Source organism: Oncorhynchus mykiss, chromosome 10, assembly GCF_057628025.1.
Source record: "Oncorhynchus mykiss isolate SJ-2025 chromosome 10, ASM5762802v1, whole genome shotgun sequence".
Lineage (NCBI taxonomy): Eukaryota > Metazoa > Chordata > Actinopteri > Salmoniformes > Salmonidae > Oncorhynchus > Oncorhynchus mykiss.
The window spans coordinates 25,813,292-25,821,631 of NC_143031.1; the positions used below are offsets into that span (position 1 = coordinate 25,813,292).

General features: G+C 39.7%; 1 pseudogene; it reads right to left on the reverse strand.

The window, feature by feature from the left end:
* Window positions 1–278: 278 nt before the first annotated feature.
* On the reverse strand, window positions 279–6,183 carry LOC110534871 (5-hydroxytryptamine receptor 3A-like; annotated as a pseudogene).
* Window positions 6,184–8,340: the final 2,157 nt, after the last annotated feature.

An 8,340-nucleotide genomic window follows, 5' to 3' on the forward strand; every position in this document is an offset into this window, starting at 1 on the left:
GGGAGCATGGTGATTAAAGTTCATGTAGAATAACATAGCATTGATGTAACAGAATGTGCCCAGAGAACATGAGCAAGATATATATTTTTATGAAACACATCAGAATGAATATGTTAATACATGAGTCTGTATTTATGTATTGGGCAATCTTCCAATAGTACATGACAATACAGTATTGATTAAATTAAATAGCTGTTACTGTATCAAAAGAAGAAGTGGGGACAAGGGGGGGGGGGGGGGGGGGGTCGGCTCAACCACATCAATAACCCTTAATTGACTTTTAACATTTCATTAGAGCAAAATAAATGCATTCGAACAAAGTTTTTCTCCCCTTCTATCCTTATGCAGAGCTCCAGATGGCCCACAGTAGCAGCAGAGTGCTGGTGTAGACAACCAGGATTAGCAGGTAGACTCGGAACAGGAGGAGGTCCACCTTGCAGCAGAGGGCCACCTAGTCAACCTGGGCTTAGTCGTCACTCTCTCCCTCCTGCAGGTAGAGCCTCAGGGCCACCACCTCCTGGAGAATACTCTCCAGCCGAGGAGTACTCTCCTGGGGCTCGCTCAGAGACAGCAGTTCCTCTGGAGCCAGGTCAAACTCAAAGCCTGGAGGGACAACATGTAGGTGGGGTTATGATGGGGTTGGACACTTGAATGTCCGAAGAGAAGATATTCTGTTGCTACAATGCAATCTTAACAAGTAAATTAAATAAAAGTCAAACTGTTGATTGAATACAGTGGCAAGTATGTGAACCATTTGGAATGATCTGGATTTCTGCATAAATTGGTAATCAAATTAGACCTGATCTTCATCTAAGTCACAACAACAGACAAACACAGTCTGCTTAAACTAATAGCACACAAATGATTGTATTTTTCTTGTCTATACTGAATACATCATTTAAACATTCACAGTGTAGGTTGGAAAAATTATGTGAACCCCTAAGCTAAAGACTTCTCCAAAAGCTAATTTGAGTCAGGAGTCAGCTAACCTGGAGTACAATCATTGAGACAAGATTGGAGATGTTGGTTAGAGCTGCCCTGCCCTATAAAAAAAACTCACTAAATTTGAATTTGCTATTCACAAGAAGCATTGTCTGATGTGAACCATGCCTCAAACAAAAGAGGTCTCAGAAGACCCAAGACTAAGAAATGTTGACTTGCATTAAGCTGGAAAGGGTTACAAAAGTATCTCTAAAAGCCTTGATGTTCATCAGTCTACAATAAGACAAAATGTCTATAAATGGAGAAAGTTCAGCACTGTTGCTACTCTCTGTCTGCCAATTGAAGCTCAACAGAAGTTAGGTGATGCAACAGGACAACGACCCAAAATATAGAAGTAAATCAACAACAGAATGGCTTCAACAGAAGAAAATACCCCTCCTGGAATGGCCCAGTCAAAGTCCTGACCTCAACCCAATTGAGATGCTGTGGCATGACCTCAAAAGAGCGGGTCACACCTGACATCCCAAGAATATTGCTGAACTGAAACAGTTTTGCAAAGAGGAATGGTCCAAAATTACTTCTGACCATTGAGCAGGTCTGATCCGCAACTACAGAAAATGTTTGGTTGAGGTTATTGCTGCCAAATAATATATTAAATCTAAGGGTTCACATACTTTTCCCAACCTGCACTCTAAATGTTTACATGGTGAGTTCAATAAAGACATTAAAACGTATAATTGTTTGTGTTTTATTAGTTTAAGCAGACTGTGTTTGTCTATTGTTGTGACTTAGATGAAGATCAGATCACATTGTATAACAAATGTATGTAGAAGTCCAGGTAATTCCAAAGGGTTCACATACTTCTTCTTGCCACTAGTATGTCTAGACATACTGTAAAGGTGTATTTTCTCTCTGATCCTTTTGATGTTAATACAGAGGAACATAGAGTTGTTGTCAACATGAAAAGGTGTCAGAGCTGGCCATTACATATCAAATAGAATAAGAAATCTGTGGAAAGTTAGGAAAACCACCACCTGCTAAACGTTGGGTCCTAATACCCAGTCACACTCTTGTGTCCTATGACCAAGAAATACAAAGCATCCAAACACAGGTCCCCTCTCACCCCCACACTGATCCACATCATTTAGTGTTTTGACAGAGGTGAAGTTGCTCTCGAGGAAGGTCTGGCTGGACGAGCCGTACTTATCGAGGAGACAGGCAGACACTGACATCTCCTTGACCTCCTTCTCATTGTGGTAGAGGAGCTTCACTACAAATATGGAGATGGATAGTTTCAGCACCAGAAGCGCCATGCACACCGCAAAGAGCACACCTATAAGATGGAGAACACCAAACATCAACAACAGACCTGTTAGAAAAAGACTAATCTTAATTTTTACAGAACATGTCTTAGATCAGAAATACAGTACCAGTCAAAAGTTTGAACACACAGACGCATTCAAGTTTTTCTTTATTTTTACTATTTTCTACATTGTAGCATAATAGTGAAGACATCAAAACTATGAAATAACACATTGAATCATCCAGTAACCAAAAAAGTGTTAAATAAATCAAAATATATTTAGATTTTAGATTCTTCAAAGTAGACATACTTTGCCTTGATGACAGCTTTGCACACTCTTGGGATTATCTCAACCAGCTTCATGAGGAATGCTTTTCAAACAGTCTTAAACGAGTTCCCACATATGCTGAGCACTTCTTGGCTGCTTTTCCTTCACTCTGCGGTCCAACTCATCCTAAACCATCTCATTTGGCTGGGTATGAAGGGCAAGCTTGGTGTGTCAAACAATATGAGAACATTTGAAACAAAAGATGAGGAGAGGAGCTGTTGTAAGATACCCATGAGTGGTGTTCTGATGGTGGTGGCAGGCATCTCGTCCATCAGGTTTACCCTGAAGACAGTGTAGCCCAGGAGGATGCTGGTCTTGAAGTGCGCGTGCCACTGTTGTGCGGCAAGTAGAAGCTGATGACGTCCACCACCATGAGGAAGATGCTGGGGATGAGCAGACGCACCACGTACAGCAGGGGGCGCCGGCGGATTAACACCTGACGAGTGAGAGGGTGAGAGGGAGTGAAAAATAGGGAGAGAGAGTTTTACTTTTCTATTATTTCATGTCACACGTGGGTCAAAAATGTGTTTGAACTCCCCTATAGGTGAGAAATTGAGAAATAAATGTTTTTCCCTTCACTAACTTAAACCTAAATCTGCCCCATTTTAGCTTTAGATGTCAACTGTACTTTTTTCCAACTGAACCCACAAGAAAACCATATTCCACAGTATTACCTTCCTGTCCTCTTCCAGTACCCCAAAACACATGAATCCCCTTAACCGCTTTCACAATGAGCAGTAGTGTAAAGGTAACCCAATGAGCCCTGCTGGATCGACACTCCATCATTAAGTGCCCTCCTGAGCTGAATGTACAACAGAACCCCGCCTAGCCTATCCTCGCAGGCAGTCTCTCCCCCACCTGCACCAGGCCCAGGGCCCATTTCTCCGGCAGAACAAGACGGCCATTGATCAGCTGCCACAGAGACAGCCTCATTATGGTGCCTCTCTCTCTCAGCATGCTGGACGCGCCTCATCCTCATCTATTAGCATTAGCGCTTAATCCTGTCCGTGAAGCCCTGGCTGATCTCTTTAACACCTTCACAACAGGAGTACCAGGAGGAGGGGATGGCTAAAAACCTCCTGTCGATACTCAATCTGATTTAGTTGTCATTGTACAGTCACAGTCTCCCTACAAGAGAAGTGTGTACATTTTTGTTTCCTGTTGGATAGACATCAACCCATATAGAACATCTCACTAACACACCTACTCACATATTAACTGACTGGATATGTATTGCTGTATATGTGGATACAGTTGGCACTAGACATATAGGTCATATTTGTATTTCTTCAAATACTTTCCTTCAAATCAAGTATCTGAAGAGAAACAAAGAAAGACCTAGATCTGGTAACAGTAGGCACACACGTTGAACTGGATGTGTGCATAGTCTCTGCCATCCAGCCGGAGCTGCCAGTAGTGGGAGGGCACAGACATCAGCTCCCACTCGCCATCGTCCATAAACGACTTCTGATCATTGGCGATGTCCTCCGCACTCCTCCACAGAGTCAGGTTCTCCTCACTCACTGCATACATGATGGTAGAGGTCAGGGAGAGAGTTTACTAAGACTTAATGACACTCAGTCAATATGACCTGCTATTGATTTGATACAATATTAAATTACCAGCTGTATGGGTTTTATGTGCTCGTGTTTGTGTACTTAATACTGTATGTGCCATAGCTTTATGCATGTATTTTGTGTATCGAAAGGTATGCCATTGTAATTTTGCACTTCTAATTGTGTGTTTTAGCCACATCTGTGCATATCCAGATGTATAGTCATTTGACTGGGTATGTTAGCGTGTTTACAGCTCTCTATGCTAACCTGAGTGAAGCCAGCTGCGGAAGGTCAGAGTGCAGCTCTGCTTGTCAAAGGGGTAGGCTTACAACTCCAAGTCACACGCAGACACCACCTGGATAGGCTTGTTGTTTTTCACCATCCCCGATGAGTTGACATACACATAGGGGATGGCAGGGGACTCCCCTACATCCACACTAACAGGGGGAAGAACACGACTTATGGGGAAGACAAGAGTTCCAGCTGCTTACAGTACTGTATGTTGAACATGAGACACTCTGACCCTGGTCAACACACTTCCTTTTCAGTCTGTCATTTAAAATAAAAGGACAAATGTTGAACATTTCTGCGAAGAGACCGAGTGTATTGAGTAATCCAATGACATGTTATGAAATTTGAACAGGAATACATAGTAGCAATTCTTACAATTCACTGATGAGATCGGGCACCCATATAGCTTCAGAGGGCAGAGAGATCTCAGTGATCCCGTCAAACTCCTCAGGATCCCACACCAAGAACTCATAAACAGGAAATACATCACAAGACCAGTTATATGAAGTACATGACAAATGGTGGCCTGACTGTTTTGGCATTCAATTGTTGCATGCCAGACAAGGCTGAAGACACATTGGCTGAAGCAGGCTCCCTGTCTTTCAGACAGACAGCCATGTGAAAACCATGCAGAAGCTTTAAATATATTATGTAACTGAAATGAAACATGGAACACAGACACAGGATTCGTAGAAACAGCTAAACGTGGTATTCATGTTAAGTCAGACATAATGTGTATATTGGGTGGAAAAGAATAATGCAAAACAGACATTTCTGTGCCTCATTCCCTCATATTCAAATATCTGAAGAGAACATTGCATTTGTATAAGTACACCAACGGCATTGTCATTCAGGGTTTTTGAAAAAAATACTGAAAATTTGATGCTTGACTTTAGGTGTATTTTCTGGCGCTCAATCAATGGCACAAGGACAAGCGGCAGATGGGAAAATAAGCAAAGTCAACAATGGTGTTGCAATTGCATTAAAGTGAATGGAGAATGAGCCTAGAGACTCATGTCCGCTGGCCCCACCAAACAAATGAACCCTAATGCGATTCTCCTCATCCTGATTTTATTTTCATGTTTTTTTTTAATGGCTCACTCCACCACTCCATTGAAACTATAAATATAATGCGTAGACGTGATTATTCCTTGAAGGGGTAATCAAAGTAATTACATTTTTAAATATTCCTATTTGTGGATGGGGCCAGTGATGGTTTTACGTTGCATGAACATTAAGAATAGTATGTTTAACACCAATAGAAGAACACAATTCATACCAACCTGCCGGTACCAAATGCTTGTGGTAGCTGGGTCTTTCCATCATGTAAAAAGTAGATTTTCAAAACATCTATTATTGAGTATTACTTTTTTGTTACATTTTTGGGTGTAAATTATTTGTACAGACCATTGAAATGTGTAGCTACAAAAGGTCAAAATGTATTTACAAGATTAATATTTCATACCAAAAAAATTGTAATTGAGCAACATCAACGATGTTTTCATTTCCTGTATTACATATTACCAGAAGCATGGCAGGTAATCATATTGTATTTTAGACTTAAATAATTAATTATTTAGATAAAGCTATATAGGGTTTTTTACCACATCAAGCACAGACTGCATTATGAGGTCTATGTGGATGAGCGTGGGACTGGTACAGTTCTGAACAAGTCTGACTCCACAGTTGTATTTACGCAGGAGGGTCCTGGTAAGTTGGTTTAGAGCAGACCTCTTGGGTTTATCTGCTATCTGTTCAGCCATCATATGAAATTCAAGTCATTGATATATGAAATTCAACTCATTGATGTCACGTTCTGACCATAGTTCTTTTGTGTTTTCTTTGTTTTAGTGTTGGTCAGGATGTGAGCAGGGTGGGCATTCTGTTGTGTGTCTAGTTTTCCCATTTCTATGTTTGGCCTGATATGGTTCTCAATCAGAGGCAGGTGTTAGTCATTGTCTCTGATTGGGAACCATATTTAGGTAGCCTGTTTTGTGTTGGGTTTTGTGGGTGGTTGTTTCCTGTCTTTGTGGCTATGCACCAGATAGGACTGTTTCGGTTTTTTCCACATTTGTTGTTTTGGTATTTTGTAGTGTTCACGTTTATGGTCTTTATTAAACATGTTGAACACTAACCACGCTGCGCTTTGGTCTGATCCTTCGTCCACAGAAGAAAGCCGTTACAATTGATATATACAGAAGGGTTTCAAAAATTCCCAGGGTTTCCAGAAATCCTGGTTGGAGCATTCCTATTTTCCTGCATATTTCTAGAAAACTTCAAACAGTGATTTCTGGAAAACCTTAGAATTTGGGGAAAGTTAGCAGAATTTTACAATCCTATTGATATCTCAAATAAAATGCAAACCCTGTCCATCTTGCATATGACAATTCTACCTGATGATTTACGGTATTCATCTATTTTAAACTTGACTATTGTGTTGTTTTTTTTAAGACAATCTTCAATGTGTTATGTTTCAAGACATTGTGTCTTCACAACAATGACCTACAATCCACTACTTAGAATGAAAAACATGTTTATGAAGTATAATGGATAAACATTACTTTCATTAAATTGAAAATATTTTATCATCCATGCATTCATTCATAGGAAAAACCCTAAGAATATCAGGAAATTCTTCATTCGTCTCACAGTTAGGGCTGCAATATTATTATTATCAGATAGGGCTGCAATATTCCAGGTAACTTTCACAAAGTTCTCAGGTTTTCTAGAACACCCAGTTGGAATATTCCTGTAATCAGAAAGGAATAAGCAGGAAGTCTGGGAAGCCAACAAATGGGATTTCTGGAAAAACCTGGGAATTCCGAGGAAGTTACTGCAATTTTGTAACCCTAGTTTGAGTTGGTTAAAACAGATGGACTTCCTAAAATCATATTATTGGATTTACAGGATAGGAAGCTCACAGAAGGGTTCCATTAAGTCATACATTTGCTATAAAATAACAAATAGCATTATAATAAAACAACACACTCAGACATTTAAATAATTTATTTCAATACGACTGGTAATTTCAGACCAAGTTAAAAATGTATTTGAAAAGAGTTAATAGCAATGAGTAGAAACTACTGTCTCATTATGTCAATCATCTTTAAATGTTGCTTGTTTCATGTAGACAATTCCTAATAGCACAGACTGGTAAACTGGTCTTTAATGTTTGTATTTAATTAATATTTATGGTTATTTAATCCAATGTGTCATGGCTGATTGTAGAAGAGGAAAACTGTCTGAGTGAATCTTACCTGAGCTTAGTAGTAGCCATAAGACCGATATCATGTTGAGCAACCAGTTTGATAAACCTAAATCTCCCCTCCAAAATGTAATGTCAGATGATCTTCAAAGTCATTTTCCTTTCTTTCTGTTCAGTCTCTTTCCAAAATTAATTCGGAATAGTTTAAGTCTGAAGATCTCTCTTCTTGACTCAGTTTCAACATTAAATGGACCTGTGTGTGAACGTTTGTGGCATCTGTAATGATTTTCTATTAACATGGTAAGATTATACTTTTTTTAAAGAGTGGGGCAGTCTCACAGGGAGTTCAGCAACCTGGTCTCATAGACTACACATAACATAGTAAATGTAAATCAGAGACACTCAAATTAGTATGATACGTTATGTTTGGAATGGTTACATAAGACAGATGGTTACTTAAGGCAAAAACAATGTTGGTGGCTTGGTTGGGGTGAATCGGTGGACATATTATGGGCAATTTTAACTAATTAGCAACTTTTCAACTACTTACTACTTTTTATTTACTTTGCAACTACTTAGCATGTTAGCTAACCCTTCCCCTAACCTTAACACTTTTAGCTAACCCTCCAACCCTAACCCTTACTTTAACTCCTAAAACTTAACCCTAACCCTTAGCCTAGCTAATATTAGCATATCATTCACTTTGAAAATTCGT